This window comes from Amblyomma americanum, chromosome 6, assembly GCF_052857255.1.
Source record: "Amblyomma americanum isolate KBUSLIRL-KWMA chromosome 6, ASM5285725v1, whole genome shotgun sequence".
Classification (NCBI taxonomy): Eukaryota; Metazoa; Arthropoda; class Arachnida; order Ixodida; family Ixodidae; genus Amblyomma; species Amblyomma americanum.
In genome coordinates this window covers 162,447,599-162,466,337 of record NC_135502.1, presented here as the reverse complement: position 1 = coordinate 162,466,337, position 18,739 = coordinate 162,447,599, and the positions used below count along the sequence as shown (strand labels likewise).

Genomic DNA, 18,739 nt, shown 5'->3' with positions numbered 1-18,739 from the left:
ATTTGAGCAGACGGTAATTCCCCCACCCCCTCCCTAAAAAAATGAAAAAGGGTGCTCTTCCGACGGTACGTTTGTACGCTGTAATATTTGCGAGTCCAACTACGTGTGAAATTCAGATATAAATAATTAACGCCAAAGCATTCGGTTGAATGCGAGGCGCCAGGGCGCGGGCAAACAGTAATCGTCTTCAGGTATCCACTGGTGCCACGCCCTGAGGGCCACTGCTCGGCGAATACCATTCATGGCCACGTTCACATCCAACAAGCTTGTCACAAACATCACACAGGTGATGATGCAGCAGCAGTTCATCATTGCTGTTGGCCAGTGCTGAATTTTTTGGCGTGGTAAACGGAATCATCCACCGAAACGCACGTCGACTGTTACTCGCCAGATTCTTGCAGTCCCACGAGGGAGAGCAGCTTTTCCGTCGGCTTCAAGTCTCCTCTTTCGTGCAGGGCCACTGGCATTGTAACGCACATTCTGCATGATCGTCTTACTAAGCACCGATGCCGCACGGGACAGCGAGCTGTTGTATGTACACTCCAATGCAGCGTTCCGGCCACACACATACACACACACATACTAAAGACACACAACGCGCAGGACGCACGCAGCGAACACGGAAGAACAAAAACCCATTCCATAGCGCCTGTCCATTCAACTCCACACTGCGCTAACTGCGCACATGTTTCCGACTGCGGGCTCGGCAAGCGCTTCGACTTCGCCATGGCTAGCCATGGCCAAGCTGCGCTGCCGCTGGTGGTAATAACGTTCATGCAACGAAAAGAAAAACAATATATCAAATGATTCAGGTTGTCAGCTAAAAAAGCTACCGTAAAATTAAATACATCTTATATGTTTTTGCCGTTGTGCGCCTTTGCGACATCAGCGACGTGAGCTTGAGCGCGAATACGCGAATGGCGCTATGAATTTCCCGTGTAGCTCCGTAAATTGCAAATGGCGTGGCTGCGGGCCGCTAACTTTTAGACATGCTTGCAGAGGTAGTCGGTGCGAACAGTTGGAAGTTCAATCGACTGGAATTGCTCAAGGAAAGTCAGCGGCACTGCATTTTTATTGTTTCTGTGCATTGCGAGTGACTTTGGCGGCAGCCACTCGGCAACGTCTCCGGTTTGGCGAACTTGTGAGAAGGTGAGCCTTTTGTTCTCAAATTTTGAAAGCGGTTTTTTGTTTGTATTGTAACCCTGCGTCTCGTCGCATGTTATGTTCACGATAACATCAGTACAACGTGCATGCGCTTTCTGTCTGTATTTAGAGTAATATTGGTCGATCAGCGTAAACTTTTGGATTCAATTAAGCACGAACTGTCCATGTTGGTACTGCGTGTCGAATGTGTTTTGAGATGATTCTGAGCGGGAGATGGTGTTCTGATAATTTGTGTACTACCAGATATAGTCTAGAGATTTGAAACCATTTATCACACTGAAACAAAGTTGGAAAACTGTTTTGTGTTCATGCATCTGCTGTCCTTAAACTTGACTTTTCGGCAATCATTCGCATGGCTCCTTTGGATCTGGAAAATTGACTACTGTTGCTAGGGGTGCCTGGTAGCAGAGCTCCTGGGGACGCCCAGTGGGTCATTTGTTTGTCCAAGTGCCCCGTACCACAGGTACCATTCCTGACATTTTTTCCTGTCTGTTAACCTCATATTCCTTGCAAAGATTACAGTATGTAATCAGGTAGTAAAAAATTTGGTAACTTCTGCATATTTCAGAACAGTTCAGAGAAATGCACATGCAGCATCAGTATTCTCTCGGTAGAATTTCTGAGACCTGGATTCATTTCTTCTAGGACTGTGGCAAGCAGTAGGTCAACTGTACATAAATTTATTTTCCTCTGGTGCAAAGTAAAGAGTGGAAACGTCATAAGACAAGTCTCTAGTCTGTTTCATTCTCACTGCATTTGGCCAAAGCATAGTATGAAATGCTGTATGTTTTATGCCCTAATTTCCTTTACTATGAGCAGTAGATATTGACAGTGAATAGCAAGGCAACTCCACTCGCTGACGGTTTTGCCTTCGGCAGCAAAACACGGAATACCTTACCCCATGTGTTATCTCGACAGACTCAAAACTGCGATGGACAGCTGCGTCCACAGCTGCTATCACCTCCCAAGTGTATGCGCTCATAAGACACATAATAACTCTGTATTGCCATTAACATAGCCTTGCTCATTGCAGTTGCCGATAAACACCTCATAAGTGGTACTATTATGCACTCTTTTCTTTGGCACTATGTATGAGCTTCTGTTCTCGCACTTTCTAGAAATAATGCATGCAGTTTTGAAGTGCGAAAAGGGAATTTACGTGTAACTATATTGTCATGTCAGTATGTTACAGCCAAATTGTACATTGATGTCAGTGCTGGTGGTTTCTTTTCATTATTTTAGGAGAATGTTATAATTTTACCTATAGCAAATAATAGCCCTCACTAATTAGCTGATTTTGTCATGTCCAGTATTTTGATATGATAAGCCACCAAAGCATGATTCAGAATGTTGTCAGGACTAAAGGCACTGAGTCTTTCGTGTCAGTAAAAAATGTGCTTTATACCCCTGTCACATGGCATTCCTCGAAGGCCTTTCCAGCAAAGGCACCATTTTTCACCAAAGGAGCGAAAGCTTAAAGGAGCAGCGATGCAGCTACACGGTGCAGCCCAAAGGTGAAAGTCGTTCAGGCTTAGCACCCGCTGCTATACTCGAGGTGGCTGAAGTGAGTGTTCTAAAATTAAAGTGGTGTATTCTGTTCATTCGTTGAGCTTTGACAATTTTTTTATTCTGATTGCTTCCTTAAAAGTACCGCAACAGCTACTCTCATCAGCAGGAGCAGGTTTTGTACGTGTATTGCCTTGGCCACCTTGGGCGCTCGGTGTTGCCGCAACACTTTCACTGTCTTGAAATTTGAACATAAAACATAAACACCCGTACAAAAACCAAAGCCAGACACACCTTTCGTATTTGAAAAAAATGTTTTCAAACATTATTAGCTTATCTATTTTTTTTATTGCTTTTACTTTTTGACTTTGGATGGTACTGCGATCACAGCTTCTCGAATGCCGCGTCTTCGGGCTCCGAAGGTCTCGGTTGAGCGCCTTCGCCTCCAAGGCCCTTAGCGACAAAGGCGCAACATTTGTACCGGGTAGCTGCACTCCTTACGCCTTTGGATATGATTCTCAAAGGCCTTTGCGGTGCCCGTGTGACAGGGGTATTAGTGTGGTATGGCTGCTTGAACACCTGTCCACGGTATCTCACAAACTGAATAAGGAAGGGAAAAGCCTCAGGGTGCTTGCCGACGTTTCGACAAGAGGACTTGTCTTTGTCTGGCAAAGTGTTCATCATTGGTGGGGTTTAAATAAGGTTTTCACGTCGAGGCGAAAGGCCTGTTGTGTGGGACGAGGTTGCGATATGGGAAGGGCGTTACAATGGGGAGCGTGAACCTTGACCAGGCATGATAGCTGCTAAAGAAGGTTAACCGGTTGACCTGCAAAACTGTGAAAACAAAAAAGCCCAATTCAGTAGAAACGAATCTCGGGGTATGGAGTGTGGATAGTGGGCTTGAATGGCTTTATGTCCAGCCGCAACAGGTGGCTTGGTATGGCTGGCGGCCTTTTCCTGAAAAACTAGGATAAAGGAATTAAGCAGCATGGCAGAATAAAATACCAGGGGGGGGGGGGGGCAAAATAATTTGAAGGAAAAAGAGAAAATGAGGGCAGGTTCGGAGAAAAGGCAAAAAGAAGGGGGAGGGGGAGGAGTATGGCGGCCAAGGTTCCGAGAAGTGATGTCAGGAGGTGCAGGGCGTAAGGTTAAAGTATAACGATAAATTAAAGAATGCAGGAAAGGAGGGGGAAATTATGGGTTGGGAAACCTCTGACCATGTGCAAGGCCTTTTCAAATAATTATGCCAATTCCGGAATGTACAGAGCTGGCCACATTTAGTGCAAACATGTGAGCGCATGGCCGCACTCTTTAGAGGTCCACTGTGTGCGGCGCAGCCACTCATCGCTGCAAAATGGCGCAAGAGGAGATGCACCTGGATGTGGTGCTTCGTGTCATGTTACACTTCGATGTGTGGCAATGTCAGACACAGTGGCCCAAAGAGCACAGCCATGTGCTCGCGTGTTCACACTAAGAGTGGACAACCCTGTACTTGATTCTAAGTTTCCTCTGTATATGTTGACCCCAGACGAAAACAAGTTGTCTTGTCGAAACGGCAAGCACCCTGAGATTTTTTCTTCCCTTGTTCACTTTTTGAGTGTCAAGAAACCATCTGCCTACTCTCTCTGTACCATGCACTCCACATCTTGTATGGTTATCTTTGTATGTATACACCAGTGATAAATCATGAAGGAAATCAAGGGATTTGTATTTGTATTGCTTAACACTTACTTTAAAGCTATATCATGAGGGTATAGTTGAAAATGTGCTACGGGGGCTTGGTTGTGTGGAGTGACTGGTTTCTCTTTATCACGGCTACTTGACAGCCACCATGAAACGCAGGCTTTTGAAAAGTCGTTCCTCAAATAAAAGAGCGTTTCCACTGTTACAATGGAAATGTTATTTGCTAAAAACTTCAATCATTGCAGTTCAGGGATTGATATTTTTCAAATAACTAACCTGAAGTTCAAAACCTGCAGAAGGAACTATGTAACTTCTTTCCTGCCTTAAAAACCCAGTACTTATTTGCCAGTTTCAGCAAGCAGAGGTCTGTTTCACGGCACATACTTTCCACTACCTTGCATGAAAATTGTGGAGTACAGGCCCACCATAAAACTAGGGGCATAGTATACTGCTTGTATGCAACTACTTTGGCGTTAGAGCATGCATAGCATGGTCTTAAAGTTATTCTTTTCATTTGCAACTGGTTCATAAAAGGCCTATTCTGGCAAAAGGCATTTAGCAAAATTATCTTCCTCTGAATGCTTCTAAGGATAACTTTAGTTCATTCAGGAAAATATATATTGACAATATCTCTTAAAGGCATGATTGTCCATATTAGCTCTTGTTACCTCACAGTATTTAGTTTTGTGCCTCCAGCATCACTGACCTGCATCATATGTTAAATAGAGTAGTAAAAAACTCGCTGTTAGTTTAAACCACAACTCATGATGGGGCTGTGCACTTTTTGTTGTGTTACATGAAATATACTTATGTATGAAACAATTTCTTTCAGCTGCACCTCACATGATTCAAATTCCACCAGAAGAAAGGCTGCAACACAACATTGCTCACTACCTGTTGCTTTCCCAGCACATAACATGCCATAACAGCACATAGCAGGTAAGATGTGAACAAAAACAGTGCATGTATATGTTCCACACATGCATTTTGTGTACTACCAACACTATGATATGATTAACTATGTCATGTAAGAGAGAGCACACAAATCATTTTTTGTATATATTTCAGCATGGTTATTTCAAGTTTTAAACTGGCCATTGAAACGACCCATTGTATCACCGCTGGTTACCCGGTGGCACTGGGGATCGAACTCCGCACCTCCTGCTTGCGAGGCAGATGCTCGGACCACTAGGCCACTCCTGCGGTTCCCCCACTGATGTTGCTTACACCAGGTGCTGTTAAAGCCCCGGTATGTATGTTAAATGCATTTTAGAAAGCCATTCACTTCCAAAGTACCATTTCATCTTTATAGCAAAACCACAGGTCGCCTAGCTAGACAAACCTGCTGCATACAAGCCAGCAGAAGGGTTGCACGTACATGCTTCATTAGGAAAACATAAAAATCAAGCAGAGCCTGCCCTTCATGGTGCATTATACCCTGATTTTGAGCAATGATCAAGATAGGCAGATGGCCATTTCATTGAACACTTGCATGATACATTCGTAGAATTGAAAAGACAAGTACTATTGCAAAATCTTCAAACAGTGTTTATTCTCAGAGAAAACATGAAAAAAGTGTTGGATTAGTTATGGTGCACCTTGTATGGGGAAAGGGGCTCCCACTTTGTGAAAAGCTTAATTTTGGAATAACGACAGCGTTTAGACTAGTTGGATTACCATGTTTAGATAGTGGATGTGCTCAAAAAGACACTGGAAGTAAGCGCACTGTGTGGAAATCTCTTTCTGTATCCTTGTCTTTTTGAGTGCTTTCACGATCTAAACTTAATTTTGCAAGAGAGCAAGGAAAACAAATATTTAAATTCTGATAATTAAGGATAAAAGATCATGTTTCATTGTGTTGCTTAAAGTGTACATTGTATTGCTATTGCTGTATTGCAGCACTTCTGTCGTGGCCTTGCATTGCAGCCTCTTGACTTTTGTTTATATAATAGGCAGTCCTTTTTTTCATTCGATTGCAACACTTTAGGAGTTACTACAGAGTTGCGTGGTAGCGAACTCTGAGATTAACGGTTTGCATTATTACGCCAGCACAACTTGCTAAGTGTTTCACTGCAGTCTTGTTACTAGAATGGCCTCTTGAAAGTATTCAGCCTGGTGGTCATTGAGGGTTACTGTTCACATATCAAAATGCCGGATCAGCTGTATACTCTTTACAGCTACCAGAACTATGGTACATTTCATGACATGCTGGCTGAAGAGTGCTGGAGCATCAGACTGGGGATTTGGATGAAACAATTTTCAAATGTGTGCTCGGTATCACGCTGTTTTGTTCCAGTTGTGGAGAGGTTTTCTTTTCATATTTGTTCTGTCAAACATTTAAATTTTGGGCAATATGTTGTTGCCTTTATCTTGTGTTCTCTTTGTTGTTGAGGTTTAGTATTTTTGGCACAAGCACTCCACTCTATTACTTTTAAGTATAATTTAAAATTTGTAGGGCACGTCATGAAGAATAAAACTTCTACTTGAATAATCTGCATGAGTTTATGTTCTCATTGTTGATATAAAAACTTAGTTGAGACAGCTTGTATTTTAGCTCTGGCTAGAATTTTTAGGAGAGCCTCAGTAACATAATCACATGACCAACACAAACTCGGTATTATTGTTTGTGCAATGAAAAACAGTTTTAAAATAGTTATTAACAGCTGTCAGTGTAGGACTGGCCGAAAATGTTTTGTGCTCTATGTAGCTCTTCTCTGAGGCAGGATTAATTCATCTGCACCTGCAGCCTGATACCGCCAAGATACCAATTCTTGGGTGAACTTATTTTTTTTCACTGAGCAAACTTGCATCATCTTGAAGCATGGAACTTGAGCTGATTCTTAACAGCTCTAGTGTAGCGAATTTCATTATCCTCATTGCTTAGTTTACATTCACCTCAGGACAATGGCCTTTTCCAGTTTAATTATCTGTGTCTTGCACCAGCTACATGCCACACTATCAGAAGTCACCTAATCTTATCTAGTGAGCTTATAATCAGCTATCTCCATCTATATTTTCCTTAGGGTGAAATTCATTTTGTTGCGATACAATGCACAAGCTGTTTCCTGGCGTGGTGCTCAGCTTATCTGGAATGAAATGCTTGGGAAATGGGTCTCTGATTTCACCTTGAGTAGACTAAATTAACTTGTGCTAAGGCACTCTTTGGCCACAGATGCCCTTGTGCCATTAAAATCCATCAAATTCATTCTGTTGCCCTAAGATACCATTGGTGATTCATTCTCTGCATTGTATGCCCTGGCCAGATCCATTTTCTTCTTTTAATTTCTGCCAGAATATTAACAACTTCTTTGTTGTTCATCCCTGTTATGGTTTCACTCGGTCAGTTGTTCTATTAATAATTATAATCACTTTATTGAAAACATATTTTGGGCTAAATGGCATCAAGTTTGCCACTCTGCACAATGATATATATGTTTGGTCTTGTATGTCTTTACTTGTGTGGTAATGTTTATTTTGTGCTCACTGTCTAAACAACCTTATTTGCCTGATATCCTAAGCCCTTCTATACCTATTTTCCTTCCCCCTGGCTCTTTCTCTTTTCAGTCATTCCTCCTCTTTCCTTTACACCGGCCATTGGTCACAAGGCTGCTGTGGGAATGACAGTCAGCACTGGGCCCTTTTTGGTTCATGCAACCTTCACTGCTACTATTAACACTAATAGTACGTTATCAGTATTTTTGTGATAGTGCATTTATTGTTATTTATGAAGTAGTTGGCTAAGGCAATGGTAGCAGTGTTGGATATTGCAATATATTATGCATATATCTCACTTGCAATATATCAGTATGTTCACTATTGCACTACCCTCTATTTCTTTCAGTTCAGTTATTTGGCTATAGATATATTGTGCTGCTTTCCTAATTTAGTCCACTCAAACTAAAACTTTGCTCTTTGTGTCACAGGTAGAATCTACAATGATTGCTGCTCTGTGTCTTGTAAGCAGGAGGCAGTGTTCAATGGAGCCATGAACTTTCCTTAGAATTGAAAAGCCTTTGCCATATTATGCGCTGAACCACGAGTGTGAAGAGGAAAATGTCATGCCTTGGATTTCTGCAGAGGTGAGCCATTGCGGTGAATCCACCAGTGCGAAAAACAGGGATTAGAAAGGAGACAAGACAGGTGCTGACTCGCGACTAAAGTTTATTGGCGTGAACAGGGAATATATAAAAAGCCAAGCAATACCATAAACCATGTAGTTACAGATAAGCATGCAGGACAACATGAGTCAAAAATCGCCCTCAACATTTTTCTGATCGAGGTAGTCCAACTCATTGTGTGTTAATTAACACGATAGACAAAACACACATTCTTTACGGGGTCATAAGATGTGTCTAGCCTCGATAATCTCCCATTTAATCTCTCTGAATTTACTGCCAAAATGCGTGTTGCCAAAAGGAAAGGGTAGCAGACTTCACATCCCGTGCAGTGTACAGCAGAGTTACCTCAACCACCTAGCCAAGCCCCTACCCTCTTGTGTTCCTGTAGTCTTACATTCATACACCTTCCAGTTGCACCTACGTAAACCAGACTACAAGATAATAATATTTGATACCACATTCATTTTACAAGGTACATATACATTTCACTCTACACGTGTACTTTTCTCGAGCCACATTCACAGAATTATTCTTAAAATTTTACATGCTTTAGACAACGTATTAGGGGCCGAGAAAGCCACTTTTACATCATACCTTCTGGCCACATTTTTCAAATTGTGCGACAATTTATGTACATACGGTAACACAACTGGTCTTTTGGCATCTCGCTGGCTGGCCACCGCAAAACTGTCTCAGCTTCTTTAACAATTTATCATATGCTCTTGCAGTAACAAGGTTTGGAAATCCTGCGTTCGTTCACCTTAAAATCTGCTCTTGGAAACTAGTCGTCATGCTGTGAAAGCATAATTTCATCAATTCTGAGCCCGCGTTAGAAAGTGCAATGCTATCTTTCACTAGCTTGGAATGGTCGACATGTAGCCAGGTAGCAGCTTAACACTCGCCAGCACACATGAAGTGTTCTGAACATCAAGGTAAGGTCCAGAAACCACAGCTCTTTTTCTTGGGACATTTGCTCCAACGTAAACCTTAGATAAAGGCCTTGATCCTTAAACAACTTGAGAAGATGTACAGGTCCCGAACTATCACAACCTTTATAAAAGACCAGAAAATCATCGACATAGCAAAAGATTTTTCCCCCAGCCCATGCACATTCTGGACAATTATTCTATCCACCCTACTCAAGAAAATATATCTTAGCACAAGGTCAACCTTTGAACCACTACATATTCGAGACTTTAGAACACATACCGCACTGCGCTACTCTACAAACATGCTCTTCAAATAAATGCTATTCAATAACATGCTCTTCAGATAAATTTCATTAAAGGATTCATGCAAAATTATCTCTGGTTATTTGCAAAAGCATCTGTCTACTTCGCATCTTGAAGATCCATTTCTTGTACTCAATTCGCAGTGTGGTTGAGTATCTTAAAAATGACAATCCAGTGGATTGTCATGTGATTAGTGTCGATGTAGAACTATTTTATTCTATCCCGTATGAAGATCTTGTGAAAAAGCTTATGAATGTGTATATCGGAGCACAACGATGAGCTCGTGTTTAGGAACGGGTGTGTAACATAAGTCTTTTTTGGCACTTGCCTCCTTTTATTTGAAGTGAAGAGCATGTTTGTGGAGTATGGCAGTGCGGCATATGTTCAAAAGTCTGCTAAATGTATCGATTCGAAGGTTGCCCCTGTGCTAAGCAATATTCTCTTAAGCAGGGTGGAAGGAATGATTGCCAAGAAATTGCATGGGCTGGGGGAAATCTTTCGCTACGTCTATGATTTTCTGGTCTTTTACAAAGGTTGTGATAGTGTGGGACCTGTACATATTGTGAACTTGTTTAAGGAGCAAGGCCTTTGTCTTAAGTTTACCTTGGAGAAAATGTCCCAACAAAAAGAGCTGCGGTTTCTGAACCTTACCTTGATGTTCTGCACACGCCATGTGTGCTAGCGATATTCACCCAGGAGTGTTAAGCAGCTACTTGACTGTTGGTCAAACGATTCTAAGCTAGTGAAAGATAGCATTGCGTCGTCAAGTCTAGGCTCGGTATTGGTGAAGCCATGCTTTTACTGCGTGACAACTGGTTTCCAAGAGAAGATTTTAAGGCTAATGAAAGCATGATTTCCCAACCATGCTATTGCAGAAGCGTGCGATAAATTGTTAAAGCTGAGCATATAAGATTGGGCAAGTTGGTCTGACATGCTAAAGATAAGAATGGTGCAGCATCAAGTAACGAGGACAACAGGAGAGCACACCCACGCACAAGTGCCATCCTTGGAGCGGATGCAGAATCTAAGAGCGTGTACTTGACATTCAGCGTTGGCAGCCAAGGATCGGGCTCGTTCAATCTTTAGCGTTCAAATCCGTGTTTCCTCGTTTCCTTGACTGTCAACGCTGAATGTCAAGCACGCGCTCTTGGATTTTGTACCTGCTCCAGGGTTGGCACTTGTGCGTGGGTGTGCTGTCCTGCTTTCCTCGTTACTTGATGCTGTGCCATTCTTCCCTTTAGCATGTTAAAAGCTGAAACCCCTTCGCAGGGACTGGCATGATCAGGCTGGGGCCAGCCAGTGAGATGCCAAAAGACTGACTGTGTTACTGTACATACATAGATTGTTGCAAAATTTGAAAACTGTGGCCAGAAGGTATGACGTAAAAATGGCGTGTTCGGCCCCTAATAAGTTGTCTACAATCTGTAAAATTGTTAATAATTTTGTGAATTTCGTTAGGGAAAAGCACATATGTCGAGTGAAACGTGGCAACATATATGTGCCTTGCAACCATTGCATGCATTGCATACCATTATCATGTGGTTGGGTTTATGTTAGTGAAACTGGAATGTGTATCAATGTAAGACTACAGGAGCATGAGAGGTATTTGGATATTGGTAGGGGTTGTAACTTATCTGCATATTACAAGAGATGTGAAGGCTGCTAGCCATTCCTTTCGGCAACACGCATTTTGGCACTACGTTCACAGCAGATTAACCAGAAAATTATCGAGGCTAGACACATCTTATGACTCGGTGACGAATGTGTGAGTGTGCTGCCCATAGCGTTAACATGCAGCGGGTTGGACTGTCTAGATGAGAGGAATGTTAAGGGCAATCTTTTACTTATGTTGTGATGTAGCTTATGTGTAATTGTGTAGTTTGTGGCGTGTGGCTTTTCTGTATACTCTCTGTTCACTTCAATAAACTTCAGTTGCGAGTCAGTGCTTGTTTTGTTTCTTTTCTCGTCCCTGTCTCGTGCTGATAGATTCAAGTACTTGTAGAGTAGATTCACTGAATTGTGTACTTGCAGAGGCTTGTGAAAAAACGAGAGGAATTTTCTTTCCTTTATGCGGAATGGAAGGTTGAAATTTTTTTACTTAAATGTTTGCAGCATTAAATTCTATTCGGAAAGGTAAAACCCACGTTATTGTACATTTTGTGTGCAATGGTGCCGGTGGCTGCATGCAACTGAAAACATTCGTCCAGGTTATCTAGCTAGCGTCCTTCTTCCTTGTGCCACATTTTCTGAAATAATATTTTGTCAGATTTATTTCAATCAGAATTTCTAAGAACAAATTGGTGATCACATAATGGTGATCACATAATTTGGTGATCACATATGACATAATTCAAAGCGTGATCATTGGTATTTTTTAGTCTGGGGCAGTACAATGAGAAGTACATAGTATATAGTAAAATTAAATATGACCAGTCTAACATAAACAAAACTACTTTTTTTTAAGGAAAATTTTGCTACCGAAGTGCTGGAGTGACATGGCATTATGAAGACATGGACAGTGTGCTGTATTCATGATGGCACGAGAACTTGTGTACAGTGCTTCAGGTAACTGGTGAGTACCTTGGTGCTGTGCTTCTGCTAATGTAGCCAAATTATGTTTTTAATCTAAGAGTGTATCTGAAAACTTAAGCAAAAATTGAGTAGTATTTAGATATTCTTGCACCAGATACCACTGTGAGAATTAGTTATTAATGATGTGTCTCACATGTACCCTTGTCTGCTGAATATGGTAAGCATGGCTTTCGAGCTGAGTGCCTCCGATGTATGAAAAAAAAATGGCCACTGGGCTGCTCCACGACGCGTGGAGCAGCCCAGTGTAGCACATTCAGGCTTCATGGAGTGGAGAATGAAGGCAGTAAATAATTTAAGAGTAGAAAACACAGCACAAACCACAGGACCAGGAAACTGACAGAACACACCGACCCTGATGACACTCTTTGCATGAAGGGTGTTATAAAGTTGCCTGTCATGTAGTGCAAGATGGAGGTCGCACAGGACGGGTGTTAAATATGAGTTGATGCAGACACCTGTCATTACATAGTACTCACAGTAGAACTCGAGCAAGAAGCAAAGGTAACAGCTGAGCATGGCCACTCTTGTGCTTTCCTCCGCAAGCAATCTGGAATTGCACTTAGAAATCTTTTATGCTTTCTCTTGACATATACATCATTGCTGCATGTGGCGAGGAAAAGTACATACCCTTGATGTCAAGTGACAGTGAACTCACAGGGCTGGTAACAGCTCACTGAGGTGTTGTGATATATCTACAGGGCACCTCATGAGAACAAAGAGCCCTTGAAGGAATTCTCTCAAAGTTTGTTGCCACATGGACCTCTTCGTAATCAATGACTCTAAAAGGCAAGCCTTCCTTTAGTGTCACAAAAAAAGGCCTAGGACATGGGTCTTTTTGCTTCTCCATTAGTGCCAAAATGTTTGCTAGCGAGATCTTTCGCAGATATATAATTATTTCACAAAATGTCAAGAAGGAGACTGAAGCTGCACCAAGCAGTACCAGTAAAAAACTTATCACAGCTGTTCAAAAAGCAGAAAGACTCATGCCTTCATCCTTCTTTTGCATCAGACACATGAGGACACTTCGTCTTTCTGGGTCATCATTTTGAAAAGGTTCACATGGCAACGGCCTTTGGTTAAATTTCTGCCAAGAGCCCTTTTTTGAAACTTACACTGCAGAGATATTGGAATGCCTTAGTGAGCTGCTTCCGGTACGTGTGACTGCATTTTCACTGACATCAGATATTAGTACATTTTCTTGCACATGCTGAGATAATGGAAGCTATGAGTGAAAACATGCGGTTTTGGGGAAGTGTGCTTCCTGGGGCCGTATTCTAAGTTTGTGTCATAATAAAAAGCGTCATAATCTGCCGCAACGGGCATGCCCGGGAACTGTATATAAACTGAGTGCGGGACTTTCGTTTCGTCTTGTCTTGCCTATAACAAATTGGATGGACGATAAATTCGGCAAGCGTCTCCCACGTTTTTCATATGTTACCAATGTTCCTTGCTCGCTAAGTTGTGCATTTAGTACTATGCACAGAAAGGCACCTGCATTGAATTGCATCTGGCCCCCATCCTGAGCTACTTTCTATTTGCACAAAATGATAAGCAACTGTATAGACTTTCATGCGCACAGTGCCGCCCGGGAAAGCGCATTTTGTCTGCTTCTTTCTGGACCTGTGGTTTTTACTGTTTACTGTTATGAGAAATGAATTTTGGGCAATAAATTATAACGGGTTGGTTCTCGGTGAATGGCTTTTGAAAGCTTCTACGAAAGCCGATTGTTCAATAGCGGATGGTTGAAATGTATTTGTGAAATTTATATTTGGTGTTGTGTGACCACTAAATGAGGATTTTTTTATGCTTTTCAGATGGATCTGACAGCAATGTGCAGGTGTACAATGTGTGTAGTTTGCCATGAAAATAAAACGTATGTACTTGTACTCACCCAAACACTTACCACTCTTTCATTCTAAGCTGCATTCTTTGTACGTATGCACTACATAATATGCGTAAAGGAAAGCCTTGTACATAATACTTATTTCTTCGGCACCTGGACGGCTATATCTGCAGTGAACATTGCGGGCAGAAGCTATACGAAGACGCATGTTCATGTACTACAGAAAGTACATAATTACAATACAGATAATTTCCGCTCTAGATGAAGTGATTTCCGAGTTAACGGAGGACGTATGCATACACATTGCGGAAACTTCAATAAGAACAAAACATAAGCATTCGTTGTGAAAAAAACGATTTCGGTCTCGTGCATAGCATGGCGTAACTTTCCGTTACCAAGAATGTGACAGTCGTCATACGGAGTCTCTGTTTCTGACATTTAGTCCGTACCTCATGTTGCGGAAAACCCTCTGGCAACGCATTACCAGCGGGTTTCTCTCTACTGCGGAGCATTTTTTTTTACAGTGTGGACTACGAACTGTCTGGTCAGGCTGGGTAGCCTGAGCTGCGCTGTCTCGGCAATGGCTCTAGACAGGAGGCGAAAAGATCGCTCTTGCTCGGGCCCCCATCGCCACGCGGCAGTTTTTCCCTAGAGCTGGGTCAAGGGTGCCTGCACGCGGGCTCAGGACGGGATGAACGACCGATAGAAATTGGCCATTCCCAGAAAACGGCGGAGGCCGCGTACGTCCTTGGGCACGGGAAGCTCGAGTATGACTCGGAGTTTTTCCGCATCGGGCTCAATGGAGCCCTCGCTCAGCGTGAACCCTAGCAACTGAACTCGGGTCCGCGCTATTTGGGCTTTCGCAGGATTCAAAGTCATCCCAGCAGCCCGTACCCTCGCGAGCACGTCGGCAATATGGCCTAAGTGCTCATCGAAGGTTCGTGAATAAATCACGATATCGTCCATGTAGCACATAGCGTGAGACCATTTCGCTTCCCCTAGGATGCGGTCCATGAGCCTCTGAAAAGTCGCAGGACCATTGCAGAGACCGAAGGGCATGCGAGTGAACTCAAACAGCCCTCTGTGGCACGTGAACTCGGTCTTAGACTGGTCAGCGTCCGCCATCTGGACCTGTAGGTAACCTTTGGAGGCATCTAGCGTAGAAAAGTACCGCGCACTGCCCAGGTTTCCTACGATTGAGCTGATCGTCGGGAGCGGATAGGCAACCTTTCGAGTCAGCGCATTCAGACGGCGATAATCCACATACAACCGGTGGCTGCCATCTTTCTTAGGCACCAACACAACCGGAGACGCCCAAGAGCTGGACGAGCGACGGATAATGTCCGCCGACTACATCTCATCCAGCAACCCATCGATCACCTGCCTTTTCGCAAGGCTGACGGGTCTGGGGTTGCACTTCAAAGGAAGCGCATTTCCGGTGTGGATCTTGTGGCTCACTAGATTAGTACAGCCAGGTTGATCCGTGAAGAGCTCATCGTACTGACGCAACAGTGCTGTCAAACGGGCCTTCTGAGTGTCATCCAACGTTACCGCAAAGGCGGCCAGCGGATGCGGTGCCTGGTCGTGCCGCGCCACTCGGTCCCAAAGGGGAGCGTGATCGACGGAACGCTCGACACAAGGGCTTGGCCCTGGTCGCTGAGCGTGGCACTCTCCGAACGCCTTCACTGCGCAGGCAGTTATTGACGCCGGTGGGCAGATGAACGGCTTCAGCTGGGAAAATGGTCCGTCGCGATAGCCGCCATTCGCAATGTCCACCACGATCCCGGTTTTAGGAGAAAGTCCCTTCCGAGAATCACGGGCACACTGAGGCCGGGGAGGTGGATGAAACGCGTGCGCCTCGTCCGCTCTCCCCACCTGACAGTCAGCCTCGCGGCACCAGCCGAATGGGCTACGACTTTCGCAAGGTTAAATGTCGTACGGCAGTCCTGCAAGCGCACCGAGTGCTTTTGCAAGTGGGACAACACCTCTTCACCGAAGAAGGAGGCAGTGGCTCCCGTATCCAGTAACGCCAAAAATTCGCGGCCAGCAATGGTGACCGGAATAAACAGCGCGTGCGCATTAGCAAGGCAGCTTGCTTTGTACGCTGAGGGGATTAGCAAGGATTGGGCCGGTCGTCCCTTTACGACCGACCCGCGCCGCCATTTCCCTGCCTCAAAGGAGGCCTGGTTACGGGGCATTCTCTCGCTAAGTGCCCCGTCTCTTGACAGCGGAAACAGCGCACACCGCCGCGAGCTCGGTCGCGGAACAATGGCGCCTCTCCCTGCCTTGTTCCGCCCGTTGCACGGCCAAAGGGCCGGCTGATTCGGGTTTCCCTCTCCGCTGTGCGTTGGGGCGCTTGGCGTCCCTCGGCAGGCGGTCCAGAAAACGGCGCAGCGCAGGCTGTCCGTCTCCTGTAGGAGTAGGGATCAATAGCTCGTTCGCTCAACTCCCATACTTCGTTTTACCAGCTAACGGCTGCACAGGCAGCGTGTGCGGGTGGTCGCCGGTTGGGTCGGGGCATGGCCCCTCTCCATGCACAGCGTGGCTCGAAGGCCTCGCTTGCCGGCGGTGGCGGACGATAGGCGCGCGCGGCGAGAATGGCGCCTTGAATGCGCTTTGCCTCGGCGGCCAGCTCCTCAAAATCTCGGAACCGGCCTCCGCGCAGGTATGCCGAAAAAGTCAGATGTGCCTGCCTGATCGTCCTTTCCACACGTTCCTCGTTCGAGGCTCTGGGCTCGGCGATTGAGAAAAGGTCCTCCATCGCACGTACGTACTCCAGGAGTGACTCATCCGGAGCCTGTGTACGGAGCTCCAACTCTCGCCGCATCCTACGCTCATAGTCAGCGGGCAGTAATTCGCGCAAGAATGCTGCACGGGACTCCTCGAGAGTCGCTGCCCGGTGGCCGGAAAGCCGATGCCACCTAGCTGCCGTGTCAGTCAGTGCTGCGGGGATGATGTGTGCAAGCCCAACCTGATCAGTGAGACTCATAGCTCTCTGGTAATGGGTGAGGGACTCAAGGAAATCCCGGGCACTGAGGAGGTCATCATACCCGCGGTATGGGGAACTTGACAGCGGGGTGAGACACCTTCGGCGTGGCCAAAAACGTCTCAACCGCCCCTAACAGCGACTGAATCATCTGGGCAGCACTTCTTAGCAGCGACTGTGCCCCGGCCTCAGAGGAGGCTTGGGCGGGCTGCACGAACGCAGGGGGCAAGGCGCCCAGTTCGATGAGCTGCGCGGTTTCCACAGGGAGCCGGGCCAGCGCCTCATCGTTGCCAGAGCAGAATTGACTGCTCGCGGGGCACGGCTGCTGCTGTGCAGGACGACCGGTTGCGAAAGCGTCGCACGCACCGCTTTCGCACGGGGCGCAAAGCGCGCACAGCGGAGGCATGTGATTGACGGGTGCACCGCAGGGTGCTCCCGATGCAGCTCCAATGGGAGCTGCGTGATCGACGTTGGGGGTTGTACCGCCGTATGCCCCAATGGGGGCCGTGGCCAACCACGGTGTTTGGCTATTCGAAGAAGCAGCAGCTAACGGATCAAAGGACGCTACGACTCCTAAGGGAGCCGACACGTAGCTGCCGAGTGCCCCGATGGGGGTTGCAGACATGGTGCGCAAGCGTGATCGTCAAGGCGACCTGCTCGGCAAATGTGCTATCAAAGGCTAAAATCCAGTGATTTAGCACTTTGGGCGCCAGTTGTGGGTTTCTCAGTAGGCACAGGCCACTACCCACCGCGGGTTCGAGCTTCACGCGAGCCAAGGGCCCCGATCAGCCGTCACCACATGTACCCTGGGGCACCGCTGCGGCGGCGTTCAACCTCTGCAGAGAGGACAGCGGCTCGCCGCAAGAAACAGGCCTCCAAGTTCACAAAGGAGACGTTTATTGACGCCGTCCTCCAGCGGTACACACACACACACCCAACAGTCACCCCCGTCCTGGGGCGCGTTCAGAGCAAGGCTCCGGTGCGCGCTCGGGGCATCAAGAGTAATGCGCGCCGCTAGCACGCCGCTGCAGGAGATTGTCCCCGCGGCAGTGCTGTGATCTCTCTCGTGTCGGCCGTTGGGCCGTTTGCGAGAGAGAGTGGGCAGTCAACGCAAGGTGCGCCTGTCAGAGGTCGTTGGACTCCTGGACAGGCTCGAGCCGCGGCGGATCGAGGACCCACGCTGGCGAGCTCGAGTATGAAATGGTCCGCACGGCAGAGGCCGGCCCGGACGAACAGCAACGTACGCACCTTACGCTGTCTCGGAGGGGGTCTCTCTCTCTGGGCCCCGCTCGGACGGTCGCGCGCCGCGCGACCACCCCAAAACGGGTCCCGAATTCCCGCCAAAAGTCACCAATGGCAAAGGCCCTTGGGAAGCCGGGGGCGGAGCTGCGGCCGAATGACAACGATTAGCCACCAGCTGTCTCTCCGCCGCCCGAGGCGGGAGAAAGGGAAAGAGAGCGACGCGGGATGCCGCGCAGACGCCACGGCGGCAATCTAGCAGGCTTCTCACAAGGTGCACACCTTTAGGTCGAACGGCTTTCGGGACAATTTTTTCGGATAAACGCCTTTGAAATTAAGGGGTTCACAAATGCCTTTGACCTAAAGCTTCACCACA

At 46.0% G+C, this 18,739-nt stretch overlaps 1 long non-coding RNA gene across 2 annotated transcripts; it reads left to right on the top strand.

The window, feature by feature from the left end:
- The first annotated feature begins 920 nt into the window (after positions 1 to 920).
- On the top strand, positions 921 to 14,388 carry LOC144094149 (uncharacterized). 2 transcript variants are annotated; one of them, XR_013306437.1, is made up of 7 exons: positions 921 to 1,149; positions 1,557 to 1,627; positions 5,186 to 5,292; positions 5,422 to 5,602; positions 8,277 to 8,432; positions 12,168 to 12,275; positions 14,110 to 14,388. It is a non-coding gene; the product is annotated as an uncharacterized LOC144094149 (long non-coding RNA). The 2 variants fall into 2 exon arrangements; XR_013306438.1 differs by lacking the exons at positions 8,277 to 8,432; positions 12,168 to 12,275; positions 14,110 to 14,388 and adding an exon at positions 7,918 to 8,073 and having other exon boundaries at positions 924 to 1,149.
- Positions 14,389 to 18,739: the final 4,351 nt, after the last annotated feature.